The 13,666-nt window shown below is 43.7% G+C and overlaps 1 protein-coding gene across 34 annotated transcripts in view; it reads left to right on the top strand.

Moving 5' to 3' along the window:
* The window catches only part of TCF4 (transcription factor 4), a 361,238-nt gene that overhangs the window by 276,099 nt on the left and 71,473 nt on the right, over positions 1–13,666 (top strand). The window contains exon 1 of one of the 34 annotated variants that reach the window (XM_072822808.1): positions 5,635–5,837. The exons of the other annotated variants lie outside the window; for them this stretch is intronic. The gene's annotated coding sequence lies outside the window, so the exon portion shown is untranslated. Of the gene's footprint in view, positions 1–5,634; positions 5,838–13,666 lie in introns of those variants that run through there. 34 annotated transcript variants of the gene reach the window in all.

Genomic DNA, 13,666 nt, shown 5'->3' on the forward strand with positions numbered 1-13,666 from the left:
TGTGGATGGTGCTGACGACCACTTTTCATTCATACTTGAACGTTCAAAATTGTATGGATTAGTTTTCATTTGTAACTAGGGCCGGCACTGGATGAATGGGCTGGTCCTCGAATCACAGGGAACGAGGGTGTTTGTGCTTGTACCTGGGCTACTTTAATAGGTTAGAGGATTGCGGAATTTCTCCCATCATCCTGTTGTTGGGAGCACCAGGAGCCCATAATGGCTCATCCTGGCAGATGCTTTCTCCTTGGGCTTCTAATGGTAGAAGCAAGCCATCATTTCTCTCGTTAATAATTACGGTGTTAAGAGGCATTTGTGTTCTGTGCACTCTTTCAGCTTGTACCATGTTTAGTTCCCGTTATGCAAATACTGCTTTAAACTTAGAAATGCCAATTTGCATTAATATTTTGGTTTCATATAGTAGCTAGCTATTGCATTTCACAAACAAGTGCATTTTAATGAGTGTACTGGCAGATTGTAAAAAAAAAATATTATTCATTAAATTCTATTGTAGAAAATGCAGTAGCTGGTTGCCAGAAATCATTAAGACAAAATATAATGTGTGCTGAGGCCATAAGGATACTCCTCTTGCAGGGTGTTTGGCCCTGGCGGCATTCAGTGCTGTGAGGTTCAGCATCCTTCCTATGGGCCTGAGGGTGGGGGGGTTATTGCTATAAAATAAAATCCAGTATACTATTGACATTTGGGTTTATTTCTAAAATGTAAACATATTTCACTATTTTATATTTGCCATGTGACCATAGGGAATTTACCTCTGGGTTAATGTGCAGGACTTTAAAAGTCATAAACACCAAGTTGTAAAGCAGTGTATTCCTGTGTCTTACATTTGATGTTAAATCCTGAAATGGGCTTTTGCCGTTTTATGTTTTTTTTTTTCCTTCCTGAGATTTTCTTTTTTTTATTAGAATTATGAACATAAAATTTTTCGATGGAAGAGAAGTTTTGCAACTGGGTCTTCAGTAATGAACTATTTTAACACGTGGACTTTTAAATGCTGCTGTCATGCTTGTCATAGCTTGTGGTTCCTAATTATAATGAGCTTTTCTGGTGGTGTTATTGCAGTTGTTTTTTTTTTCCCCCCCTAGTCTTCAACTCACTTTTCCCAGAAGGAGAGTTCCAAGCCTTTGAAAATTCTCATGATTTTGCAAATCCACTCTATTTTTGTCTAGAATACAGGAAAGTTAAAACTGTGGCTGGTATGATGCCATGTTTTGAATCCAATTTTAAAGCAACCCTTTGCAACCCAAGACATCTTTGTATCTGTAATGAAGATAATTATACCTGCAAGGTGACATCACTAGCAAAGTAACAAATGCACTTGAAAACGGAGTCTCTGGTCCTCTCTGAATTCTGTAGACCACTTTTGGCATTTAACACGAGACACCTCTTTCATGCTTGTCGTTTGAGAAGTTGCTTTCAGATGAATTTACTAAAGCTGACTGACACAGGGTTAGGGTTAAATTAATTCTTTTCTTTATTACTCAAAGTGATACAGACCTTTCTTGGACTAATGTAGCTTAATTAGTGGTCAATTAAAACTGAACATTGCTGAATTGAAGTTCTTTGATCAAACTTCCTGGCATGGGTTCTCTTTCTTTAACTAGCCACCATCTTGAATTCATTTGGAATCAGTAGTATAAACAAGTTTAAAACTGGTTCTTTTATAAGAAAGTCAGCAGGCTTGTATAGCTGTGGTTTCTTTTTTTACTTCTGTAGGCGGCAATTCAAAGGCAATACTAAATGAAAACAGTACTACTACACCCTGAAAAAAAAATACATTTTTAAAAAGTAACTCTAAGTCAGAAAACAGTCAATACCCCCACCTATTTATTCTAGGCAGAAGATCAATTTCCCAATTTCAGTGGTTAATTTTGTTGTTACGTAGAAAGCTACAGGAAAATCCCCCACCCTCACAAAAGTCCACGGTTAAAGAGTGAAGCGAGCAAACAAACAAAAAAACCCCACCAAGCTGGGGGTCGGGAGAAGGATATACAACATATATGCAGAGATTTGACTCAGTTGGCCCAAAATTCCTTCTCCGTCACTCTTGGGGAAATATTTCACCTCTGTGCCACTGGGATGGGGGGGAGGCACTCTTGGATTTGCTTGCTGATTTTTGCCATTTCACTTGGAGGCCGGGATTGCAGCAGCAAGAGAACCGATGATGGAGAGCATCCTTCAGACAAATCACTAGGTTACAACACACATTGCTCTTCTGAGAATTGGAGTGCAGTTTAAAAAAAAAGAAAGAAAAAGAAAAGAGGGATGCTGGTATGCTGGGAACTGGGACAGGGAAACTCACTGAGTATTTGAGTGGATCAGCCCCTTCCTTTGAAACAGTTACGTGGCTTAACATTCAAGGTGTATGTGCCATTCTAGTGGCAACATCAGCTGATACCATGGAGTAACCCCTAACAACCCCAAAACACCATAGCCTGCCCTCAGTGCTGTTTATTTTATTTTATTTTATTTTATTTTATTTTATTTTATTTTATTTTATTTTATTTTAAGATTTTATTTATTTATTCATGAAAGACACAGAGGAGAGAGAGAGAGGCAGAGGCACAGGCAGAGGGAGAAGCAGGCTCCATGCATGGAGCCTGATGTGGGACTCGATCCCGGGACTCCAGGATCATGCCCCTGGGCCGAAGGCAGGTGCTAAACCGCTGAGCCACCCAGGGATTCCCAGTGCTGTATATTTTAAGGTATTAATTAAAACTGGCGCTCTTGTGCTGGAAGTTAAAGTACCAGGTTAGGTTTCAGTAGGTCATTTGCTTAGCCTGTAGCGGCTTCTTTGGACTCCTGAGATTTTGCACACAGGAAAAGTAAAAGGAAAGTTTGGAAGTGACCATGTGGCCTTTCCCCCCGACCCCCACCCCCACCCCCATCCCGCACCCCGCCCATACATGCTAAAAAATTTTGTAGCTTTCATTATTTATATTCAAAAATTACAGTTCTAAACAATAATTAAGATAAAAATTGTATCACTTGACAGAAAGAGAAATTGTTTATAGTCAATGTGCCTCTCAGCCTCCTCTCCTGCCTTCTCCCTAAAGGGCTGATTAGAATGTAATAATTGGGGATGATAGCAGGAGGAAGACAATTCCATTTAATTAAAGATAATTTATTTTACTTTAAATTGGTGATGTCCCACATGAATAAGAGTAGATTTAGCAGATAGATTTATTAATGGGTACTGACATCTCAGTTGACGTTAAAAGCAAACATTTTCCTTCCTCATTGTTTTTATTGTGTCCCAGCACCTGGAAACGGCTGTCATCTCGCTTCCCTTCCTGCTTTACGGAGCTGTAGACTTGTCCACCACTTGGGCAATGACTGCGTCCTCAGTAAAACCCACTCGGGCCTCTGCTGAGTTAAACAGGAGACCCAGAGCTTGAAAGGCTGGTCAGATGCTCAGGGCTCGCGCTACAAATGCTGTCTTCTCAAATGACATTCTCTCGACTGATCTTTAATATCTTTAGTTCATGGATTCCAGGGGTAGCATCAGCGCTTTGAATGAAGATCATAGGATTTCCTTCTTCAAGGGAGAACTTGTACCTGGCGTGTCACGGGTAATGAAAAGTGCCCCCCAGACACGGTTGGCACTGCCTAGGTTCATTTCTGACCAGGAAGTGTACGGGAGGGCAGGCCCTCGTGTCAGATTTTCATTGTTATCTCGTGCAATTGCAGACAGATCCTGGAGATGAGGGACGTTTTTTTCAGGGTAGAGAGTGGATTCGAGAAATGCATGAAATTGTCTTCATCGAGTCTCCTCGGCCTGTAGCAAAATTGTATCTGTGACCCTCTAAATCCTAAGGCACTGTCCTTCTGCTTCTGGCAGACTCATCCTGGGTTCCCAGTTCCTGTGGGATCTCTTTGGCATTACCTTTATACTCTTAACCCCCCTCCCCACCCCTGACCCCCGTCACGTCTCCGCATTCTTACTCATGCTTTCTGTCATTTGGTCGTTGCTGTGTATACCTGCCTGGATAGGTCTCATTCACATCAGGTTTCTCTTCTCCTAATGAAATCTCAGCCCTCTGAGCACCTCTCTCTGCCCTGGGCTTCTCCTTCCGGCCAGAACTGGCTTCACATCAACCCTCTAGTTTTGCTTACATGCATTTCTCTTCCTACTTTGTTGCTTTCATTTCTATATACAATTCCTCTATGTTAATCCCCTCTCCCTGCCTCTCCAGGTTTCACTGGTGTATCTTTCTAGCTTTATGTCAAAAATTAATTCTGTTATAACTGGTGTCTTCAAAATGAAGAAGGAAGGAAATGAGATGAGATGCTTCTGTTCTTTCTTGAGGGGATGACAACCCTGGTGGAATTTTTATTTCACTTTGAACTAGATGGATTCATTTTACCCTGCTCTGCCATTTTACTCTTTCAAGTGGATGTTAGGTCAGTGGTGGTATTTTGGCAGAATTTACATTGAGTCTTGCTTTTCATGTTGTGTCGACCTTATTTTCCTTCCTCTCCGCCAAAGCATCTTCTTTTCCTGTCCGTTTACCTGGCTACTTGCAATAACCCAACCTATTACTTATCCTTATTTTATCCTTGCCTTCTTGGCCACATTTAACCATCTCTCTCTTTTTTTTTTTATTGCTCTGTTCCCCTTGCTGTACCTTACGTGTCTTCTTCTGCAGTAAATGTGTGATACCTTCCCAAAAGTCCTGTGAGAGGACATTAACAAGTAATGTTCTTTGCTAAGCATTGGGAAACTCCACTTGGATTTGAACATTTTTCCCCCAGGGTCGTACAGTCATGATTCTGGGTAGCGGGGACCTGAAGGCCAGTGCTCAAATCATTCCTTAATTGGAGGTGAAAACTCTAAACATAAGGGAAAATGATCCTACATTTGTAGCAGGTAAATTCAGTTGTACCTGTTGACTGTGTGTGTGTGCGTGCGCGTGCGTCCTGGGAGCTAGATGGGGAGCATGGAGAGTGATCCGTGGCCAGCCACCGGTGTCGGTGGCTCCTGAGAGCCTGGAGGGAAACAGACACTTGGGTCAGAAGGAGGACCACATACCCCATAACCCAGCAGTAGCCGCTCCTCCCTCCAGTTTCAAGCTTTTTCCTTTCTTTTCGCTCTCTTGCATCATTTCTCCAGCAATTTCACTAACCGTTTCCAAACACCTTCAAACCTTTGTCTTTTCTTCTCCTCTTGGCTTTCCTGCTGGCAGATAGTTAAAGGGTTGCGTTACATAGGAGGCCATGCCTCTCGACAGCAGCAATCTGGATGGCACGCTTTTGTCAACTGGCCTCTCCTTAGCAGCTTCCGTATCCTCTGGAAAATGTCAGAAATCCTGAAAAACAAGGAAAGGAAAGGCCAACTGCTAGCTCCCAAACCGGAAACCCCACTTTTACTCTGCAGAGAGGGCAGTGAGGGAGAGAAGCCTCCTCAGTTCCCCGGGAGGAACTGGGAGTGGCAAGGGGAAGCTGCTAAACGTGGTCCAGATGCAGCTCCATCCAGGGGAAGCCTCGCGCTTGGTCATCGGGTGGCTTGTCCCACCTCCCCTTCTCCATGCCCTCCTCCCAGGCTCTTCCTAGGCCCTCCCACCCCTAGGCGAGCCCCAGGCCTTGCGGCAGACATCTGCGGGTGTGGGTTCATATATCCAGCATGAAGTTCCCTCTCTCCTTCCTATTATGAATTCTGTGCTGTGGTCCTGCTTGCTCCTTGTCTGTCAGATTGCAGTTCTGATGCTGTCAGCCATGTCTGACCAATCAGCAAACAACAGCACAGGATGAAATTTAAACAATGCAGATGCTCAGATACAGGGTTATGTTGACTGGACCACGAAGGGAAAGCAGAGGTAAGGTCAGAGTCTCCCCACAGTGGTGATCCCGAGCCTGCCTGGCTTGACCCCTGCTTTGGCTTGTACGCTGCCCATCCGCTTCGCCCTCCTTCTTTCCTCCTCTGCCACTCGGCGGCATTTTGCTCGTGATTCCCTGCCCTTGTTACTTTGCTCCCCTCGTGGCTTCACTTCTTTCGCTCTTGGGTCGGTGCGCAGCGTCATCAAGCATGGTCCCGGATTGCCTCCAGGCTGCACATCCCTGGAAACGTCACCTTGCGCAGGGCTTCTGCGGCCACACGGTCAGGAGGAGGCGACTGCTGAGCGCCTGGGCCTTCTCAGCATCCCTCTGTGGGACGGTGCACTTGATCATTAGGTCACAGCCGTGCTTTTCTTTCTTGCCATTGAGATGTATTGAATCGTAAATTGAGCTTGGATCGTCTTTTTTTTTGGGGGGGGGGAATGCTTTAATTAGGGTGGGTATAAATAGACACGACCTAAGCGAGGATGTGAATCAGCCAATCCTGGAGAATTGGGGGGGGGGGAGAAAAAGAGGGTTGCTGGTGCCCCCTCCCTTTACAGTTTGCCGTGTTCGTTCATGAGGTTGCAGCTTGCAGAAGAAGACTGTTCTATCGTCTTTCTCTTCTGTTTTGAGTATTTGGTTGGTCTTTTTATAACTTAGAGTGTTTACAGGGTCCTGTACTCCCTAGTCCCATCTGGAAAATATTTAAACTTCATAAGATCTATAAGACTAAAATATCACATATAATGGGATAGGCAGAAGGAGGAAAAATTAGACCCATTGCGTGTGTTTAGAACAAGTCGGTTGTTTGCTCAGAAGCGGCTGCTGGAGGAATTGGAACAAATAGACGCGTGCGGCGAATGGTCGGGTCCAGGGCTGTGCCTCTCACCGCAGAATGAGCCTTGGTTTGTAAAACTGACGTTCTGTTGTGACTTCTAAATCCAAACAAATCTCTGCAAATTTCTGCCCGATTGAGTTAATAAGAAAATATATACGTGCAGAGGCGCGAGCCGTAGGCCGCTTGCGGCCTGTCAGTGTCGGGGGAAGAGAGCCGGGTTTTACCTACTGTATTACATGCAGCCGGCAACCGCCAGGGCCTCCAGCTCGGCAGGTTCTCTGGGTTTCCTTTCCCCCTTCGGTGAGAACAATGGGATGCAGAGAGCTTCAGAGAAGGGGACAGCAGATGCGGGGCTCGAGTCCCTGGCCGTCTAATTGCCTTGTAATTGGGGAGCGGTTTCCACTTTCCCACTATCTCACTTGCAGGAGAGGAAGACAGATGTGGCTTAGCGGGCACCGGCTTGCTGCGGGCCGGATGCGCTGCGGGCCGGGGAGGGCGCTCTGGGCTCGCAGGCCTGGGATCTGCTTCACACCTGTGCTCATTGCTCCCCATGATCGATGACCTTGTATTAACCTGGGGTGACCTTTCGCCTTCGCCTGTTCTCTGGGACCAGCTCTTGGCTAGCGGACCCTCCTTTCTCTCTGATTTACAGGTGGTTACTGGAGCCACATACACTTGTTTTTCATGGTGCACAGTGCACTTAGCAGCCCGGCAAGACCTGCAATTTCATCCCTCTCAAGGGGCCGAGAAGGGGTTTGGGAGGTGGGGGTGCAGTGAGAGAGGTTGCTGTTTGCATGTGCTTTTCTATTTTGTGGCTCATATGGTATCAATTACCATTTGATGGCAACGCCAGGCCTGAGGCCCTTTGCATGTTTGTCCTGTGAGAAAGATCTTGAAGAACCGACATATGGTTTTGATTGCAGCAATTGCAGGTTGATAGAATGAACGCAGGGGTGAGGTGGGTGGGTTTTCCTTCCGGCCCTTTCCACTCTGGGTTGCTAATGTGCTTTGCTTGTGGAACTGGTCTTTTCATCATCCAGCCCCTCCCCGCACCCCCCCACCACCACCACCACCGAACCCTCTACCACTTTGCATTCCCTGCCCCTGCCTCCTCTGTACTTCCAAGTCACCGCCAGAAACATGTGGCCCACATTAAGGACCTTCAATTAAAACAAACAAACAAACAAACAAACAAAAATCTGTCCACTCTTGTGTTAAAATCCCGGAGCAGGTTAGTCCATCAGGATGATCAGAATTATACTAAAGTTAAAAAACAAATGGGTGGTGGGGAGTGGGTTCTCTCCAGAAGCTCAGGACATGTTTTAAAATGGCTATTAGTTCAGGTTGTTAAACATTGAAATGACAATGAAAAATGGCATCAATAGAGAGATGCGTGTGTGTGTGTGTGTGTGTGTGTGCACGTGCACGCGCATTTCATCTAGGACACCTCTTCAAATTTGAGCATGGGCTGCATAGGGGCAGGATTACTTTGAGGTTCCCTTTTCCTGTACATCTCAGGCCATACAGAGGAGGAGCGAATTGGGTGCGTGGGTCTCTATGAGCATTTCCCTTCGGAAGGGAGGTGTTGGAGCCCCATCTCTCCCCTACACAGTGACTTCTCTCTGACTAAATTTGTGACAGTGGGGGGTACCCAGGGGGAGGCTCCTCATTACTGCTGCGCGGCAGGGATCGCATCTGTGAGTTTGCCAAGAGAAGGTCTAGTATTGGGGAACAGAAAGGCAAAGAGGGGAAAAGAACATTATAGACACTTTTAATGCTACCCGTGAAAATGTTTTCTTTCCAAGTAACATTTTTCTATAATGCTCTCAAATTCACATGTCTTGTAATCTGTTCTACAGATGGGTAGCCCATGGGGCTATGACTTTTTTACTTCAACTATTGCCTTTCAAAATATTACTCACAATTAGGAATTTATATAGTTTTAAAAGGTAATCTGGTTTCTCGTGAGTGAATATTTCTACTAACATCTTCCTTCTTTTAAACCGAAAGCCGACAAACCAGGACCAAAAGATAAAAATACGGCCCCCCAAAAAAAGTTTTTTAAATGGGAGGTGAATTATTAGTTCTGAAGGCCACCGACTGAAACTGAACCATAAGGCTTGACACACTTCATATTTTTTTCCACATCAGAACTGTTCTTTATCGAAAGCAATAAAAATCTAAAAATTTCAGTTGTTGATTTAAATTATAGGGAGATGTCTGTGTGATAGACTCTGTAGATAAAATGGACCATAATTTTACAATGGCAATTGAGTGTTTCTTAAGATATTTGCTCAAGGCTACCTTTTACTTTACTCAAGTTTATCCTTAAATATACAGATTGGCTTGCTAAATGGTTGTCTTCTTGTCTCTTTTCGTTTTTGTTTTTTTTTTACAGTCTTGATAGTGATTATATTTTGCTATTTGGTAGTCTTCCTACAATGTTCTTCTCTGAGCTGTGTTTGACTTCACAGTAACTAGTGATTAATTGGTTTGCTCTAGTCATATATTTTAATAGTGGCTACTTGGTTATTTGATAGTTGGTGGACACATATTATAACCTTAAATCATCATTCAGTTTGACAGCTTAAGACTTAACATTTCTACTTTGCTGTTCATGCCATATTAGCTGCTTTCGAAGACTGATGTGTTGAGAAGTCCAATTTGGTAACTTTTTAAAAAATTGTTGCTTTCCTGAAATATATGATATTGAGGACTCATAGCAAAATAACGTAGTGTATGGACTGTAAGCCTGTTTTAGAACATGTTGGGTCACTTAACAGCAGCTGTGCTGGGGAGATATTTGATTTGAGAAGACTTTTTGAATCTTTTTTAGCCCTAACCATTCTGGTTTTGAAATGGGAAAATGGAAAAGAGTTTTAGGGAAGAAAGATATCTTAGTTTTGAAAGGCAGCATACGTAGAAATCTCTCCATCCCTGCTCAGATTAACTAGCATTCCTAATCTGTCCCCCTAACAGAGGACAAAGAGTCTGATGGGAAATATGGGTTTATATTTTAGAGACACACTACAGAGGTACAGAGGCATGAGATAGTGTCACATACCAGCTATATGCTTCTTGCCCAGCATTAATTTGGTTTGGGGACTGAAATTTAGGTAAGTCTGCCGAGGAAGCAACCTTTTCATATGCAATTTCTTTAAAAAAAAAAAACAACTATCCATTACTTTAAAAACCACTCCCTATTGAAACTTTATTCAGTCTTCTAAAATATTTCTACATTTTGGAGTGTCTTTTTAAGTGGTTGAACTTATGTGGACACCAGTGATCCTAAAAGATGACCCCCCCCCATATATGCTAACACATGATGGAGTCTTAATCCTTATCAAAGAAAAAAAGAAGGCCTGCTTTGTCAAAAAGTCTGAATATAGGCATCTTCAAAATAATTCATTCCTTGGACACACTAAAAATTGCTAGTGTTCTTTCTTTTTGTAGTTACAAATGGAGAGCTTATTATAATATTACTTTTTTTTTAATGTATGCAAACAACTGTCAGGTCATACTTGAATTAGAGTTACTTTTATAAATTGAGGAGAGAGAATGCCTGAGAAGTCCCTAGTGGGATGAAATATTGGAAAAGTGATAACTGCTTTCCTCTCTCTAGTTGTGGAGACCCCCTCCCTGGCCCCAGATACCATGTTGCAAAACACATTCACTTAATCTTTGAAGAGCTCATCGCCTCTCTTTAAGACCTGTTCTTGTTCGTACATTGCAAAATATGCACTTTTATGTCCACGAGGAAGACATTACTACCATCTAGAAGAGCAATGTCAATTAGGAACAGGAAAAGGCCGAGTCTGCCAACTGCGAATTGTATTCAGACTTTACGCCACCTCCTTTTGAACAAAATTTGAACCTTTGAGGAAAAAATGTTAGAGATTTTGATGAGCTTTTTTTTATTTCTTTCTTTCTTTCTTTTTCTTTTTTTTTGTTTTAACTATTTGCAAATCATGGCTTCCTGATCCTAAGGGGGAAAAAAAAAGAAACCTCAAAGGAAAGGCTCAACAGGCTTCCTGGACATCAAATAGTTCGCACAAAACAACATTCTGATGACTTGCATGTAAATAAATCAGAAACATATGAATTAAACGTCTCTTGAAATACATATGGGTTGAAAAATAGAGAGAAGCACTGAGAAAATGTGTTTTGGGTTTTGCTGAGCCCATGACATTCGAAAAATAGTATGAGGCACTGAACAAACACAAGGCATGGCTTGGCTCACCCACCCCTAATATTAGCCTCCCATTTCAACGGCAAATCGGTTTACCATGTGCCTAAATACGAGCCACCTTTGGTGTGTTCCTCCACACTTAATTACTTGCAGTTTGGATTTTTTCAATTAGAAGCTCAAAAATAGCATCCCATTTCAAGAAAATGCAAATCTTAGCATTTTCTCACTCACTTGGCTCACAACAGACTTTTTTTAGAAAACACCACAGATCATTTCACCTTTAGGAACAGTCATATTGATATAGCCCTCTTTGGTCTGACCGGTGTGCAACAGAAGAGAAGCATGATTAGAGAAAAAAAAAAAAAAAAAGACTGGCCCTGAAATTGATGTTGCCCGTTACATCAAAGTGATGAACTACTGCAGCTAAAACTCTCATGAAGATGAATGGTACCTTCTCTTGACATTACAGTGGTAGCCCAGCCATACGCTACCAAGCTCAGGGTTCCTGTTCCTTTTTCACCCCTGAGCTGTGTGGCCTTCTGTATAGGTGGTAAAAGTTTGCCTTCTCTTTTCCACAACCCACTCAAGAGAGAAAACATTGGGGATTCTGAGTCCTGGGACAGTTGCAGAGACCTCAGAGGCCTCTTATCCTCTCTCCTTGGCATCTTGTTCCTTGGCATCTGGCTTTTAGTAACAGGATCAGAACACAGGGGAATTCAGGGAACAGAAACAGCCAGAGCTTCAGGCTTTCCCCACTGAAGGTAAGTCATTGATATGTCCTTGGACAGAATCTTTTATCTGTTCTTTGGACTAGCACCATCATCTGAGATGATCAGCTTGAAGTTTTAGAGAGGTAGTGCATTTTATTTTATAGGGAAGTTACTTTGGTTGTTTTAAAAAAAACCTTTCAATGTGCTTTTCGTAACCCGTCCACTCAAATGGTGGTAAGAAGCTTCAGGGCCTCCCAGGAGTAAGGTGCTAGATGATAGCTCTGAATGAGACAGACATGGGATAGACCAGGAAGTAGCCAAAATGTAGTTTGATACTGCACTGACGTGGGAGCACAGACTCCTAGAGATGGACACAGGAGGGGCGCCTCTCCCACATTTGGCTGGAGGACAGAGGAGTCCAAGAATTATTGGGTATCAAGCAGGCAAAATGCTGGCATCAGGGAAGAGCATGGCATATACTGTTACCCGAGAGTGGTGTGGGATGCTTGGAGCTCACGGTGCCAAAGGATGGTAGTAAGAGATGGGACTGAAAAGGTCAGCGGTGGCCAGAGCATAAAGTGCCTTGTGCCCCCTATTAAGGAGTTCAGATCTTATCATGACTGTAGTAAGGAGCCCTTCAGATGGGTATGCCCAGGAGGTCATTGAATTTAAAAGTGCAGGGGGATAGCAGGAAAACCTAGTTAGAGAAGCCGAGGGAAGCAAATCTGACTGGAAGGAAGAAGTAGTCAGTAGTGTCAGGTGTTGTGGAGTGAGCACAAGGACCTTCGGCTGCAGCATCCAGGAGCTCTTTAGCAGTTCCCCTGGGGTAGTGGGTGTGCAGGGAAGGTAAAGAAGTGGAGAAGGGGCATGGCCAGCTGCTTTTCCATCATCATGGTCATCATCATCATCATCATCATCCTCACCAGAAAATGAGCATCAAACATCTTATCTGCCAGACAGAGAGTGTGAAGGAAAGAATGAGACACCCCTCACCCCCACCCCACACACAGACACCCAGGGAATTGCAGCATATTTAGGAAAAAAGATCATAAATATAACACACAAGACAGCCACCCAGGGTGGAGGACGTGCAAAGGGGAAGGTGAGCCATACAGACCAATGAGATGAAACAGGTCTGAACCGAGCCATGAAAGAACAGGACAAATCAGAAGGCAGATCGCAAGGGAGCGTTTTTTTAAGTGGTGAGCGCAGCTTGAGGTTTGTATTCTGAGCTTTGCCTCCTTATCATGGGCCAGGCTGTTCCGGGGGGTTCCTATTGAGTGGAAATGGTGTTTCCACTGTTTAAGGTGATGTGTGCCCTTAACCTGCCTGTGACTTCTGTTTAAGGTTCTCAACCCCCCCCCCTTTTTTTTTTTTTAAATTAAAGTCACAGACTGACTCTGTTGTAGCTCGTGCAGTCTTTTTTTATTTTTAAAAGCTGGACGTGGAACCTAAGGAACTGATACCACAAGTAGAGAAGTCAGCACTGCTCGTAAATTCTATGTGGCTGAGTTCCTTGGGAAGTCTTGCACATCCAGGGCTGGACGCCTGTGCAAGCCCAGTGCAGTATCTTACGCATCTGTGTTCTCTCCACGTGATGTCCCCTTTCCGGTGTGATGCCAGGGGTTCGCCCTAATGTGCTGTACCTTCACGAGGCCATTCATGTTTCAGAGGACAGTTTTTCTCAACAAAGATCCACTGTAAGGCACTTCGGTGCTAACAATCTGTAAACTTTGTAAGCGAAGCAGAGAATTGATCCTTTTTTACTCTGGCTGTTTCCCTTGTAACCATTTCTTGGGCACCTGCTGTGGGCAAGCCATTATATGAAATGTGCTCCAAGTCACACCCTCTGCCCCCAAGGAGCCCATCACGTTTTATGAGAGAAAAGACCTCTATACTCAATAAAATTTACACATTTCTAAATTAAAATGTTGGGAAGGTTTAGAAGAGGAGATGTATTTGATGACAACTGATTGAGCTCATTCTTTGTAAAAGGTTTTTGGTCCATAATCCTGTCTACATCCCAGCACCGGTACCCTCTCTGTGTATGCTTCTTAGAGACAAAAGCTGAATAGGTTTCTCATTAAGGAA

This window comes from Canis lupus, chromosome 1 (genome assembly GCF_048164855.1).
Source record: "Canis lupus baileyi chromosome 1, mCanLup2.hap1, whole genome shotgun sequence".
NCBI classification, from domain to species: Eukaryota; Metazoa; Chordata; class Mammalia; order Carnivora; family Canidae; genus Canis; species Canis lupus.